This window comes from Nipponia nippon, unplaced genomic scaffold (genome assembly GCF_047370975.1).
Source record: "Nipponia nippon isolate SJK-2023a ecotype South Korea unplaced genomic scaffold, ASM4737097v1 scaffold_9, whole genome shotgun sequence".
NCBI classification, from domain to species: domain Eukaryota; kingdom Metazoa; phylum Chordata; class Aves; order Pelecaniformes; family Threskiornithidae; genus Nipponia; species Nipponia nippon.
The window spans coordinates 18,848,003-18,864,438 of NW_028262413.1; the positions used below are offsets into that span (position 1 = coordinate 18,848,003).

Sequence of the window (16,436 nt, forward strand, 5' to 3'; positions counted from 1 at the left end):
AATTTACACAGTGTTGGGTGAAAAGGACTCCGTCAGGAACAACTACAGTAAACAACATTAATAACTGAAGATTTTTTCCTCCCGAAAACTTAGGTGTCAAATTTAAATGATCGCATGAGAATGTCAGTTGTCACTGAAAAGAAGTTTCTAGCTACCACATCTGCAGGATAAAAGCATAAAGCTGACCCAAACGCAGTCCCAAGTTTCAGAAAGTAAAGAAATCCCTGCTTTTCATATTTTGTAGATAATTTTTTTTAAGTCTTGGTTTCTAATAATTTGAACAGTGAAATTACCAGCTGTGATGCTGTGCCTGTTTCAAGGTCAAATTTGGCAGTCATTTGGCAATAACTGTGATAGCAAATACCATAGGGAAGAATCACATAATAAAAATATATTCTTCCACATGCCTGTAAAGGCTCACCAGGTTTGAATGTAGCATCACGTAACATCCTGATTTTTTTCCTTTGCTATTTCAAACATATTTCTTCTGCTTATAGTAAAGCATAAACAGAAAATAAAAGGGTCCACATGAGTGGTTAAGAAATCAAGTGTACTTTGCAAAGAACATAATAGGATTAGGAAAACAGTAGCATTTCTTGTGAAACAGTCACCTTGCTCCCTATTTATGCGGTCTGGGGTTTACTTGAACTGTTCAGGAAAGCGTCTTCCAGAACAGCAGCTGACCACGAGTGGAAGGTGTGGAACACAAGGACATGTAAAACATGCCGTAACTGCAAGAAGGACTGATGAACTCCCTTCAACTCTTCTGTGCGCTATCAGAAGAAGAGAGTAATGTTTAAACTATTATTGTGGACTCATTAAAGGAAAATATTTCATCCCATTCTCCAAAACCTTATTCAACAACTAAGAAAAAAAAAAAAAAAAACAACCAACCAGTAACAGACAGAATCACAGAAAGCTTGGAAAGAACATAGGACAAGGAAAGGAAGCACAATAATATGAATGCAAAAGAACTTTCACATTTAAATGAGATTCAACTTCCTGATTCATCAAGATACCCATCTCACAAGGACAACTTATCTCAAGACACCTAATTACTCTGATGTCCCTTAAGTGGGACGTAAATACAATTCCTTCTACTACATTGCTGCTGTCAAAGACAAACTTGGTTGGTTTTTTTTTTTCCTCTCTGCAGCTACATTTGCAACAACTACACAAAATAACTTTCCCTTCAGGGAAAACAACAGAATTGTAAGCCTAAGTCATTCTGTGAGACAAAGATAAGCAGCTTCTGCTTCATGATGGAAATCATTCTGATTTTGCAGTTGATGATTTGCAAAGAGTTACAAGCCAAATGATGAAACCTGACACCCTGGACAACCAGATCTTGACAGAGGAAAAACTTCAATAGCTATGGAAGTGAACTTTGCACTATATTTCCATTTGACTTCAAACTTCCTTGTGGGTAAAAGTACTAAATACATTTTAATACGTGCCTGAGCACCACTGTCTTAGATCATTTTCTACAGAGCATCTCATTTTAGATGTTTCACTTATAATGCAAATAAACAACAAGAAAACGTCACTAACACATGACCTTTTGTCTAAAGATGTTGTTTGCCTTCACCAAGAAGTGCATTCCTTCATATCCTCTGGGGACTATTTACATGAATGATTTTGCATCTGAAGTTCCTTACCTGTACTTCACATGTCTGACCTAACAAAACACCATAGCTTAGTAAATTACTCTAGATATCAACACTTTGAAATGAAGTTTTCAGCAGAACTGGACATTGATACAGCACACTGTTCTCCATTCTAATTGCTCTTTATCATCGTCTTCCTCAGTGAAGAACATTTTTGTTGCTCACTGAGGAACAGTGACCCTGTGAGGTAAGCCTGCTCAGATACTTTAAGTGTTTCACCTGAGCGCTCCGCAATGTTGTCCAGAACTGGACTTAGATACTGACATAACAGTAAGATCCCTTCCTTAAAGGTGTGCTTTTCAGACCCTCTCCTGTGTCTTGTAGCTCCTGGATTCAAAGCCTGGAAACCCTTGTATTTTAGGACCCCACTTAACACTGGCTGAATTTCATCAGAACTTGTTTTGGGACAGTAAGTGGTCCAGAACAGAGTTTGAAGCTACCAAGGTTATAAGTGACAGATCCTATACTAGCAATAAGCAGAGGACAAAGCCACAACAGAGTGCAGAGAGCTGACCACCCACTCCATTCTTGCACTCTATATAACACTTAACAGATTTCACAAATAAAAACAAATTATAATCCTTATAACTAAATATATATAATCCTTTTAATGAAAACTTAATTGGAAAATGTCTAATTACTTTGTTATATATGCAAAGATCCTCCATACGTAGCAAGCTATTCTGAAATGCAAGTTTATCAGCAACTAGACACAGCATGTTCTGCAAGCATTTGTTCTACGGATGAACACTTCAGAACAGAAGCAGCCATTAAGCAATTTCAGCCATTGCAGATGCAGGCGTGGCTTCTTTATCTTTGCAGTTCATTCTGCTCGCCCTGCTGCTGAACTTAATCTATTAATATATAACAGTACGGGAAGATTTCCTCTAGGGACAGCAACGCACTTAAAAAAATACGTAACCAGTATTATTATTTTCATCTTACAAAGAAAGCAAGTGACCACATGACAGCTCTCCCGATCTCCAAATACCTTATCCTCTAAAACACACTCCATTCTATTGGGCTCACAGAAGACAATTTCTCCCAAATCAGACATGATATTGGTGCAACCAGCATTTCCTCATCTGCAGTGTTAAATAAAACATGAATCAGAACCTCAAAGAACAGCATGCTGCCTCTCTTAAATATGTTCTGAAGTACCAAAAGTGTCTACAAAACAGCGTAGAAACATGATATGAAGACATAAGAAACCAGCACAAGAACGCCAACTAAACCGATACTTTGGTCAAGTTAATTAACAGAGCCTTAATAATCCTACCAAAGTCAGTCTCTTCAACTTTTCTAACCCTTCAAGTCAGAATGGTTAGAAGCACACAAACCTAGATCTATTGGTCTTAGACTCAGGAGAAAATATTCTGCTAACTAATCTGTTAAAAATATTCTTTTATATAGAGGTTTGGGGCTTGATGTGAGTGTATTAGTTGGCCACAACTAGTCCCAGGGGATAACAGTACAAGCCATTCCTCTCAACAGTTTAGCTCCACCATTATTCTCACACTGATGTTACAATCCTCTATCACCCCTACAATCCCACCCCCCCAATATGTATATATGCTTCAATATATGCTTAGATAAAAACACCCACCACGTTTACCAAACTGGACTACTTCCTCATTACTGTGGTAACAGCATATTTAGCTGGAGAGTTAAGAAAAGATGAGCCCAACCTGTTCAATCTATTCCATGTGACAACTAAGAAACTTCTTTCTACCAGGTTATGCCGGTATTTATGACAATTAAATTACCTACTACACCGGCTACATACATTAATCAGTATTGTAAAGCAAAACGAAGTGGTGCTCAATTCAGAGCTGCACTGAACCTCAGGTAGGTAGCTTACATGCTTTTCCGGATCACAGTGAAACTTTCAGCAGCTTGCAGAGTAAAACTTGAAACTGGGGAAATGATGTGCGGTTTTATACAGACACATCTGAAAGTAGTAACCATCATTAGTGCATATTCACATGTATCTGGAAATAAGGCAGATTTTCAATAGAAATCTTCCTAATAAGATTGGGATGCCTCTGTGCTGTGGTATAAGTTCTTAAAAATAACAATTTGAAGCCTCTCTACAAAGTAGATTTACCAGTCTACTTTAGTTTCTCTTCACAATAATACTACATTGTAGATGTCAATACAAATCTAGTTAGCTGTATTAACATCTACATCACGTATTTCAGTATCACTGATTTATCAAGTTTCTCAGAAAAATGTACCTGCTACTGAAATCTGAGCCAAGACTTATAGCCCATGTCATTTTTCCAGGATCCGAACAGCAGCTTTGTACTCACATCAAAACAAGCAAAGCAAAATGATGTGGAATGACTCTTCGTCAATCACAGCACAATTTAAGATGTAAAACTATAATTGCACACTGTCAAGTGAAAAAAGTTTTAGCCAAGAGTTTCTTTAGGGCTTTTTGTGGTGGGGTTTTTTTTTTGTTTCTCTTAGTGTTTTTATGTTCCTGCAATATCTTCAATGAAGGATTTTTGTAACTTTCTTTTAATGAAGCTATAAAGAAGAAAGCAGAGTGCATTTCCTGGCAACAAATCACTACATGGCAGGACTCTATTTACTGAGGTTTTTTCAATTGCTGTAACTAAAACGCACACGATGCATTTTGCCAAAATCAGAATGTTACTGGTATTAAAAAGGGGATTCAATTCAAATGATAATTATTCCTAATGCCCAAAGAAGTGTCCCTCAATCTGCAGAGACAGTTAATAGCTGAGAAAGCAATCGGTCAGATTGTCCTGAATGGGACAACATTCCAGACAACCTTCTCATAGTCATCAGTAGTTCACTTTTTTCAAAAGAAATCAGAATCAGATTTCCCCACCCCTTACAATATTATCAAAAATGCATTTCTGGGCCAGTTTTACGAGCTCCCTTAGAACTCCTTAAGCAAGTCTTGCATATAGAAAAAAATAAAGATTTGTCAAAAGAATTTAAGCTGTGAAAAAGTTCTCTCTTTATCCACTAATTTAAACAATTTGCATTTTTATATATAATGAAGTGAATTCAGTCATCCTAGCAGAGAGTGTTATAACTTTTCATTTTTGTTATTTCTCAGAATAACAAAACAGAATTCTTCTCCTATGCCACTTTCTTATGTCATTGCAGACAATTCATTGCTACCTCTGTAAAAAGAAATCATTTGTATTTATTTCAGAAATACGCGTTTCAGAGTGCATCAACCTATTTCTGTTGACAAACTATGTGCTGAAATACTAAGTTCATTGCTAACAACTTAGCAAATTGACAAATTGTGTCACACTGACCAGAAAAATGCTATCATCTAAAGCTATTTCACATGGTTAGATGTAATATCCTGAAGAGATAAGTAATAAGCCCCTCAAAACCAACAGCCATTATTGCTTTAGAAACCTGCAATCACATTTTACACGTTTTTCCACTATGAAGTTTGTATTGGGTAGACATAGGTAAAAAGTGTACCAAATATTCTCAGTATGCACATTGAATACTGTACTAAAATTCCAGTAATAACAGGAAGTTTGTTCAAAGTGGCCCAAACCAACCATTACTCTCTCTCCCTGCCCCTCCAACATCCCAATTACTTGAATGTTCCCAGAACTTCTGTCTAATTATAATTTTAAAATAAACAGAAAAAAAAAGTAATTTTGAAAACATCAAACACACCGCCACAGTTATCAGGTACAACAAACGTGACTTCATCTCAAGAAGGATACGTAGCACTTCCTGTTATATGCAGACCCCATGCTTTAACACAGGCTCAGTATTCTGGACAGATAAAAATGTTTAAATGAACAGCTATTAGAGAAGAGGTGAACCACAGTAGTTCAACATATATAGACCACAGCGCACACCAGAACTAAGAGCTTGTTACAGACAGTGGCTTAGTTATATACTTAGTCCCATGTTCTACAATAACCTGCCAATTTTTTTATGCCTTGGCATTTGCTGCATGCTGTCAATCTTTTGAATTACTGTGCATTCAAGTAGGTGGAATACATAGTTCCAGGGGAATTCCATTATAACTTATCATGAACGAATCTTACCACCTACTATACCATCAAGTTCCTGTTGTGCCTACAGATTAGTTCACTCCCAAGTATTTAACTCGTTTCTTACTAAAGCATTTGAACTCTGAAATTGTACATTTTCTAAAACTTGATAAGCACCTACAAGGAATTCACTTCAGAAGCATCAGTCATATTCTTGCATTTTTAGTTCGTGGTGACTGTACTCGTGCCTCTATTTTTATTGGGATATTTTGTAAGTTACTAATTAGTGTATCTTCCCTGATTAAATAAAGGATTAAGAATTAAAATCACAACTTTATAAAAAAATATTATAATTTAAGCATCACAGTATTAAAACCTTTGAAGAAGAGCTTGCATAAACAATATATTTACATTCAAATAATATGCCCCAGAGCACACACAATTTCTTCTCTGAATATCTTGACATTTCGTCTTCATTTTTGGTATGGAGGCAAAAAAAAAAAAAAAAGACAATTTGTATGTATTGATTAAAAATAAATTAGAGCTTGCTAGAGAGCAGTCAAGATGGATTCCTTCAACTAGTTCAAAACAGCCCTCCTGTTATGACACAAGCACAGATCTTGAGGATAATATAAACTATTCTCAGCAGACTTCATTTCTCCTGAAAGGTGTCAGATTGAGATACAAAGTAATGCAATCCGAAAAAGAGACACACAAGCCCCCTGCCACACCATTCTGGCAATATTCATCAGCTCTAGAGGCATTATGCCTAGCAGTTCAAGAGTTAAATATTTTGACTCTGACAGGAACATCTGTTTAAGCCATCTGCAAATTTCTGTCTTGTGACCATTTGTCCACTAGAAGCTGGACTAAAACTGAAGGTATGTTGTATGTTAAGAAATACCTGTAAAAGAAGGAGCAAAGAGGAACAGAGTAAAAGCAGAAGACAAGGAGGAAAGGGCAGAGGAACATAGAAGCATACAAACAATAACAACATAAGGAATATCCAACAGAAGGATATTCTCAAGAGGACAAAACTAGCAGGGAAAGTCTCAGAGAAGAAAACAACAAGGTAAAGAATAGATGTATCCAAGCTGGAACATTTGGACCCACGTACAAAGGAAGCTACTTGAAAGCATGTGGCTCTGCCTGGGAGCAGACCTAAGTGCTTGAGTCTCCATTTGATTATTATTGCCTGGAAACAAAACAGATTTGAGTTCAGATTGGGATGACATTGATACTGTCTGCTATGTTATTACACTTCCATAATTTGCTGCAATATCACAAGCCTATCAAGCAAGTCCTTAGTTTCAAAAGGTGAACTCTTGGTACACCCAATGTATGAATCAGGATTCAAGGAATGAAATCTTTTCAGTATGAAATACAAGGTGGCTGTGACCATTTTCTGAATTAGTATTTTTAAATTCAAGATTTAAATGTTTCTGAATGGGAACAGCACTTCAAAATCCTTTCTTCTTCCCATCTCCCCATATCTGGAATCAGAACTCATTTCATGAGAAAAGCAAGCTGGATCCTGAAAACATTTACTATTTAGAGTAAGTTTGGCATTTACAGCTGGATCAATGCAATGCAGCAGTTGGCCCTCTGATCAGCTTGAAGACCCATACCTAGGGACACACAAATGCACTTAATTTCAAAGAAGCAATTGCAGTGTATGTGACTACGTGCACAGTTCTACTTTAGTATATGCTTACATAAATCATACTTAAAATTCCTGCTTATTTGCACATGCCCAAAAAGACATGGACCAAATGCAATTTCACCACTTGAACTCCGCATGTGACTGAAATCTAATTTAATGAAATCATTGTAGGTTAGGCTCTTTCATACATGCCTGAATCATTATAACAGCTCCAGCTGCCAAAAGGGAGAAATTTTGCTGCCTTCCTCCTATTGTTCTCCACTTACCCTACATCTCTCTCAAGCAAAGAAACCCTTCGTTGAGCCTATGCTATTCAATAAAGAGGCAGAAAATTGACCACATTTGTTTGGGGGTTGGGGGTGCTGGGACAGTTTGCTGACATTTTAATGAGTTAAATCAAAGCATAGAGTATTCCAGCAAGCATCAAAGCTGGCACAAGGTACTCAGTGAGAACAAGTAGGCAGGAAGACAGGAACAAGAAGATGGGGGATGATACGATTCCTAGCAGCAGTGAGCTGTTAGTCTGTTCACCCTGTTTAAGAACCACGTGGATAGCAGGCAGATATTTAGCAATTTTTCTTTTACTTCAGGAAAGCACCCAATCAGTTAAGTCACAGTCAAGACGCTTAAGTACCCACAACAGAAACCAACACCTACACAAGATAAGAATCCCTCACCTTCACCTTTGTAAGTTCTGTGTACGAAGTACGTGTGTACACAGAAATAGCTCTACTCACACTTTCTGGCTATTCTCAAATAAATTGAGTGAAACTGATTTTATACATAGTTGTTACCAAACAATTTAAGTCAACATTGTAGTTAGAGAAAGAAATAGAGATTTCTTTTTTTCAGAGGAGACTTAAGGAGGCATTCTGACCAACTGCTTTAAGCAACATACTCTCCCTCTAGTTAATGCAAAGAAACACAGTCCTCCATAGGGCAACTCAGAACAGGAATCTGGGTCAGATGCTCTGAATTGCTGGTAGAGGAATCTTGCTTTCTGAAGAAGCCTAGGAAAGAACTATTTTAAAAAAAGGAACCTGAAATTGAATATATCCCTACAACTCACTTTCCAACATGAAAGTCATTGAAACACCAAAAATTCACAATCATTCCTAAAATGAAAAAACAGAATACCACATACATGTATGCAGCATGATTATCTAAAAAACCACAAAGAATTTAAATGATTTTCTTCAGAGCTCCTAAGGAATGTCAGTGCTGCTACCATCATAATTCCTTAGGGTGCCTAAAACAGCATTAACAACTTTACTTCTCACAAGCCTAAATGAAGGGCTGTCTAGGAGTGCTATTATACCTCTAGTATAAAGCAATCACCTTTTAGCTGCACACTTGCATGCATTAACGCTCACAAACAGATGAAGTTTTTTTGTCTTTTGAATGGTTTTATGATGACTAAAAGACAAGCATTTATCTCCTGCTCTTCTAAAAAACAAAAACAAAGCCTATAATTTATTATAACTAAAAAACGCAAGATAAATTCACATCACAAAAAAATGACATTAAAATACCTGTGTGCATGTTTACCCTCCTACTTCCTAGATAATAGAAGAAATGAAATGAAACCTCAAAGAGAATATAGATTTTATCCAGAAGAACTCAACTGTGACAATTCAAAAAAAGCATTTTCTTTTTCTTTCTGCTTACATTGAGGCTGTAATTTTTTTTTCCTCAGTAAAAAGCCAAATGCAACAGTTTTGAGGGCAGGTCAAGTTCAGGGAAGTGCTCCCAAATGTCATGTTTACCCGATTATCCTTAGAAGGCCAACTGGAATGGGAACCTTACCACAGCTACCTTCGAGCAACTTTTTAAAACATTTGCTTCTAGTCCTACTATAAACCAGCTGTAAACTGGTGAGTTAACTCGACAAGTTTTTAAATAATCCTGCTTTATAATCAACTTACAACAGTAACATTATAGATTGACTATCCAATATCCATATGTTTAGGAAATGTGATCCCACAATATCCGAAAAGGAAAGTAGTAAATTACATTCTCTCTTTGCAATTCAGTGGGGCTTTTTTCCCCAGATATGTAAAGACTAAACCAGTACATCTAGATTTTGATCTGCACTTCCCTAAAGGACAGCTGTAAATAGATGGATTTGACCGAGGCATACCACTAATTTAATTTGTTCTTTTTCACAAATAGTGATACTGATGCTTCTTTCACAAATAGTGACACTTATTGCTTCTTCTGTAAAGTGCATTCATCTACATTTAAACAAAGAATATAAGGCCTCAGTCAACGTTAATTTGCCCTACTGCTTTAAAATATCCACCGCTGAGGAGGAAGATATAAAATCATTAACAAGAATAAGCAATGGTTCTGAAACCCTTAAATTGCTCCAGAGTTGTTCTGAAGCTGTACTTTTTCCTAAAAGCATGAGCAGGAAAAAAAAAAACCAAAACAAACATATTTAACTAGACCAGGAATGACTTCCTCTCTTCTACTCTGAGCCTACCTGAAAACAGTTTGGATAAACATATGGAACTATTACCTCTTCTCTCACCTCTTTCTCCTCCAAATAATTTATATCACTGGCATCCTCTGTATAACCAGCTAATAAAAGCTTCCCTACAGTTGTAAATCTGCACGTAGAATATATCCTTCCTACAGCTGAAAGTAAAGAAATGTTTAAAAAAAAAAAAAATTGCCTCCAAACACATTCCTGAAACTTTTGCAGAGTAAAAAATAGTTGGAAATATGGCAAACCTGTCCCTCTAAAAGTTCTGGTTTTCTCTTCAAGCAAATCAAAACCATAGGAGGAGTATGACCAATAAAGAAAAATAGCACCTATTTGTCCTTAGCAATACAGTAAAGTTTACTGTATTGACAGCATGAGAAGGCAGCTAGTTAATATTTGAACATCTGACTTGTTCTTCCATTTACCTTTCTGTCATGAAAAAACACAGGCAGCCTTTTAATCATGGGAATGACAGGTAGTGAATCATATTTAATATCAGACTGGAAAAAAAAAAAAAGTATCTGTGGTGGTCTAGGACACTAAGCCTACTAAAACATCCTACACATTCAGGTGTGTTGTAGAACATCCAGGCATGAATGATCATACATATTCAGGTATGCTGTAGAACATAAAATATGTAAATCATAAAACATTTAATAATATGTAATATTATGTAAATAATATTTAATTATGCATAAAATAATTAGTTTACAAAAATAAAAGGGATCACAGACCAACTGACTTAAATTACATATACTTAAGAACGTTTCCAAGCAGCATTACCTTCAAACACGTATAAGGTCAGATCAATACTAATCAGAAATATGGGTGACCCCATAAACACTTTCCAAGTGCAGAAGGGTGAGGCCACACATTAGAATTCAGCAGACACAAGACAGTATACTTGCACCAAAAAGCAGCAACTCTACAACCTCTTTTGAATAGAAGAATTGTTACACCCCTCAAATTAACTTTTTTTGACAAGAGACATGATGGACTGATGAGTTACACCAATGCCCAAGTTGCAAAGAGGTCAATATGCAGCAGAATTTATTCAGGAAATATGTCTGGAATACTGGCTTTAGCGCCTCTAAGAATATAACCTGTCTTCAGACACATCGCAAAGTAGTTCTGCTGCAGATGGGCTTTTCCTCTTCAATTTTGCTGCTAGCAGCCTCAATTTATTTTTAATACAGTTAAGTCCTGAGGGAAAGAATCGATTTTTAGCCTACTACTAAGAACTAGAGTAAATATTCTCAGTGTCTTTATTATTTTACCAGATTTTAAACAGCAACATCAAATCCTGCCCTTCACCCTGCTACCAATAGCAGTAAACAAGCACAAGTAATAGGAGTTTGGTTCACCCATTATTTGGCAAGCTCAATGCAGAACTACTATTTCCACCAAACACTATCTCTCTAACCACCATACAATATGAGGAAGAGAAGCATGTTGACATCTCTCTCTGAAGTTGCATGACTCAACATCTATGCCATAACTCCAGACATTAACTACACCAAATTGTCCCTGTGTGGTTCAACAAAACTGCAATGTGCCTAGGGCAGGTGACTTCAATCTTGCACCCTCCTCCTGTGCAAACACACACAGTCTGTAGTTTCATTATTGATGCTGGCTTTCATTTTAAAGGTTTACTAGGATTTACTTTGCATACTATCTTGTTTCACTGATACTATGCTTGACTTTTGATAGCAGCACTTGCTGTACCAATAAAAATAAATCCTACTAAATGACTATCGTAACACAATACTGGTCTACATAATATTTGCCTGAGTACAGGCAAGTAGATTGATGAAGACAGACAGCCTGGAAGACATGAAAACAACATTATTAATCATAACTTTAACAACAAAAAATACCCAAGCCTACAGCCCAAGTAGAAAATAATTAATACTAAAGAATTAAATGTTAGTTAGGAGCACTAGTTGCCAAAAGTAAGCTGTTTGTTTGCGGTGGTTAAACTATGCTTTAAAATTACACAGCTGACCAATGAAATTAGGATTCAGGTACTCCCATATCCCTCACACCAGGTCCCAATAGGACATATTTTCCTTTCTGCAAACAAAGCCTTGTTCCAGTCACAGTGTGGAACTGATGCATGTTATTGTTTGCAGTGTCTGATAGTATAGCTAAAGCATTTTAAGCAGACAACAACAAAAAAACCCACACAGTAATACCATTACAGTTTGCATTTTTGGAGAACCATTCACACTGATAAAAAGAAAAAACTTCAGTTAATAACTGAGCGACAGACCAGCAGCAGGCCTTAACCTCCTATTCTAACCCTTCAAGATTCACAATGAAAGTGCAACTGTAATCCCTGGAAACAGCCATGAATGAGATAAGCTTAAAATCAAAACAAAACCTATGTGCATTACCCTAATATCTTACTATTTCATCAGATGCTGTCATCTGACAGAATTCCCTGAATGTTGGAGCACTTGATACCTGACACCCTTGAAACATCACCTTTAAAGCAAAAGCCATATTCAGCAGATTTGTATGCCTCAGGTGACTGCACAGTAGCTGCTGAGACTCTTCATTCCTCTCAGGTCACTAAGTCTGCTGAAGTCACGTGATGGCCTAAATTCATTGACTTGATGGCCTCCAGCTTGTTCTCATTGATTGATGAAACAACTTCAGCTGCAAATCAAAAGGGCTTTGGGAAAAAAAAAATAACCATCACTCCCCCGTGCCCAAGCCAGTGCACAGAAGTGTGAATTGTCTCTCGCTATGATGCCTTTGTTCTGTACAAGAACAGGATCTTAATCTCCTGAAGCTTACATGAACACCAAAAACCAAACAGAACTGTTTCAAGAGAGAGCTTAAAAACAAATCAAGAAATCAGAAAATGATGCTTGTGTTTTTTCACAGCACAGTTCTTTCTTCAATACTCACAGAAATGTAAAACCAACTACGAATAGAACTGTGGTGAGTGAGAAAATTGCATCAATACATACACTTCCTTGTTCTACCATGATATTAACTTTGCAAAGCAAGGCAAAGTAAGGGGAAGTAAAACACTTATATTGCTCAAAATCAACACTGGCAACTAACATGTTGAAACCCAATGTAAGGGTGTGTGTGCAGTAAATACCATAAAATAATTTTTTTAATTAAAACTCTTCTGAAAAACAGATTAAACTAAGTCTACTACTACAGTGTTAAATGTTCAAAATGCAGGAATCAGTCTCCTACCCTCAACAAAAGAAGGCAGCAGGGGGGTATTTGTAAGACCTTGGGAGATTTTGGGGTTCCTTTTATATGTAGCCCAGATTTTCAATCTTTTAGGAACTCCTGGATTACATTTGCAAATCTTCCATACAAACATGTAAAATTGATTTTATTTAAGAAAGAGGAAAAAGTGCCCAAGATTTTAGTGTAATTACTTTCTCAAGGGAGTAGGGCTTTAAAAACATCAAACATCACAAGAATTGGCAATGCTCTAGGCAGGCATCTCAGCAAAACAGTCAGGAAACTATTTTCTTGCCTGGTTTAAAAGTGAATCATATATAAAAGTTCCTTCAAATGAGTAAAACTGTAGAGTGGTTGGGACATAAAGCATATCTCAGTTTTAATCTCAAATTCTTCAGACTCATATCTGATAACAAAAACCACTCTGCAATAAGTTGCTTATACAAATATGTAGAAATTTGCATGCTTGCATCTGACATCAGAATCTTCGCCAGAACCATTTACTAAACACATCCCATCCTTCAGGAAAAAACAAAAGAAATCCATAATTTTATTTAAACTCTACTAAGCACAGAACATTATGCAACTGCAAGTTCTAAAACACAATAAATTTAGAGAGATGATAGCTCCTCCTAGATGTAGTGCCTAACCACAGTGTCTCACCTGCAGATAGTCTTCCTGACCCAATTACAGCTTTATGCAGGCACAACAGCTTGCTCACATACAACATGCACAGAAGCAAACCCTTAAAAAGTAAGAAAGACCAATTCAGCTGCAAGTCACAATAAATGTCATGCTGACTAATACAAATAAGAAACCCTTCCTCAGTCAATATAAAAACTGCAAAGATAAGCAGTAGAAATTAATTTATTTCATTATAAAAAGAATCTCTAAAGTTGCAAGACTTCAGAAAAGGAAGGCTAATTTCTGTTTCACTTCGACATCAGTCCAAATGTATATGGCAGCCAGACCTTCGTACGACCAAATTCAGTATCTATATCATTGCTAATCCATAGAGCTCATGTCCTTCAAGACAAAAGTATGAAAAACTGGAGTAAAAGCATTATAGAGAACACAAGCCTTTGACCTCAACCTTAAGAAAAAGCTGAATAAATGACAACACATGATGTTTAAAACACTTCAAAAAGTGAATTTACACAGTAGACCACAGACCCGTGTAGAAGGTTATGAGTGGAAACTCCCATCACCACCAGACTCTTCTTTTCACACCCCCACTACTAGCTGAAAAGAGGAAATGAGAGCAGGCATTTGGTGGTTAGGCTTGGGAAAGAGAGACCAATGAAGTCATGTTACAAAGCGGGGCTGTGAAAAAGAACTTGGCAATAACCGCCATGATTGTTTTCTGTTCTGAAATGACACTTCTGTATAAGTAACCACCTTTACATAAATCAAGTATCTGCCATCAGAATTAAAATCAGGTTTGTTTGTTCAAGAGAACAGGTATTGTAGATATAGTGGTTCAGCTCACAAAAGGTGGTTACACACTTTTGGAAAATAGTTTTGTACCAGTCTAGCTCTGAAATCTTCAGGGAACAAGTTCTTAACTTCCACTACAATTTTTTCACTTACATTTGCTGCAGAAAGTTTTCTCTCACCTTTTTTTTTTTTTTTAAAATCTATGCGTGTGAAAGGGCTTGAAGTCACATCACCCCTTACCGTCCGTCGTCATGTCATATGGCAAAAATTAAGTGGCCCCAGGCAAAGCAGGTCTTCTGGATAGGAAGATTCAAGGGAAAATCCAGCTGCAGGAGGCCCTGGTAGTTTATCTCCTCCCCAAAGTTCTCCTACACCAAGGCAGTGCCTTACCATGGGTTTGGGAGGTATTGGGCTACTCAAGAGATTAAATGTAAAAAGAAAACAGTCTCAAGCTGGTTTAAAACAAAGTATCTAAAGGCACATTTCAGAAAAATGGATCACAGACAGTAACGCCCACATCCCTGTTTTTATGATTGATTTTTTATTTTCCAGTAGTTACCCTGACAGCTCAAAGAAATCCAGCATGCCTTACCGTTTACCTAGAAGCTGACACAGAGCACTGCTGAAGGCTGTTCAGTAAGAACCAATTTTCATCCCCTTCTCAACTCCACTGCCTGTAAAATGTGTTAATAAAGCCTTCTGAGCTGCATTAGAATCTATTCTGATGAAAGACAATCTCTAACTGTAAAAGCATTACCATGCATTTTGCACTGCTGAGTTTTAAAAGCAAAATTACAGAAAATAATCACTCAGCAAGCAAGTCTCAGTACCAGGAAACACCTCAAGTTTCTAAAGCCACATTTCTGTATTAGTTGAGAAGATCCCCCATTTCATTTCCTGTGGATCAAATTTTTACATCTTTACTCAGAGTCCTAATTCAACTTGAACACTTTGACTGACTGAACAAAGACGTAAGACGCAAATCTCTTTAGGCCTTGCAAAATTTTCACAGTCCAAACAAGAAAAGACTATTTGTTTCAGAAAGACTTGGACTAAAGCGATGCTCTAAATAATTTAAATGCAATGGTAGTTAACAAATGGTTTGCTGCAACATTACATGGTGAGGTCACAAACCAAAATGGACTCTCTCCGACTACTTACACTCCACTAAATACCCAAAGAACATGAAATTAAATGAAATGCATTTTAAAGCACTTTCTGTTTTGCCAAACTTCGCTGGAAGTATCGAAATGAGGAAAACTGCTTGGCCACAGTTAGCTTCTGCTTTTTCCCCTCATTCAAACTAGTTTTAGTTTTGCTTTTGTAACACAACATTCATGAACTGCTCATGCACATAAAGTTCATCAGATTTCAGTGTAATAGCAATCTACATAATTTTAAATGAGGGTATTCATGCAATTTATTATAGCATTACAGTTAATCAGATGATATTCTGTCCCAAAGCAGGAAAATATTATTTATATTTTCCAATTTAAAAAAAAAAAAAATCACACTTAAACATGCGTAAGAACACGTATCTGTACAAAATACTACATAGTTTAATTTGCAGCAGAAGTAAAAAGGATATGACCCAAGACAACTCTGCACCATTGCTTTCACCCCAACTGTGATTAACATTACATCCACAAGAGCTCTCAGCTGATGGTAATTTTGTTTTAAAATAAATTAAGTCAAATTAAACTCTCCATATATAAATAAATCATTGACAAGGCTCATTTGTGTACACATTATAGCCTTTCAGATTTGATGTCAGACAGAACAACTGAGGAACTTCCATGTTACCTTATAAACATCAGGTGAAATGAAGAAAGAAAGAAGCTGGACGCAAAACAGATGGAGGCTGGCTTTTAGAGACGACTCTGCAGCCATCTAACAGCTGGGTCACAGCCCTCAGCAATGCTCCGACACCCTCAGCTGCACACCATGGCCTGGCACCTGCC

General features: G+C 36.8%; 1 long non-coding RNA gene across 1 annotated transcript in view; it reads right to left on the bottom strand.

Moving 5' to 3' along the window:
- Nucleotides 1-16,347, bottom strand: part of LOC148050149 (uncharacterized) — a 34,321-nt gene extending 17,974 nt beyond the window's left edge. The window contains exon 1 of the long non-coding RNA XR_015701227.1: nt 16,279-16,347. This is a non-coding gene — a long non-coding RNA (uncharacterized LOC148050149). The remainder of the gene's footprint in view (nt 1-16,278) is intronic.
- Between the last annotated feature and the right edge of the window lie 89 nt (nt 16,348-16,436).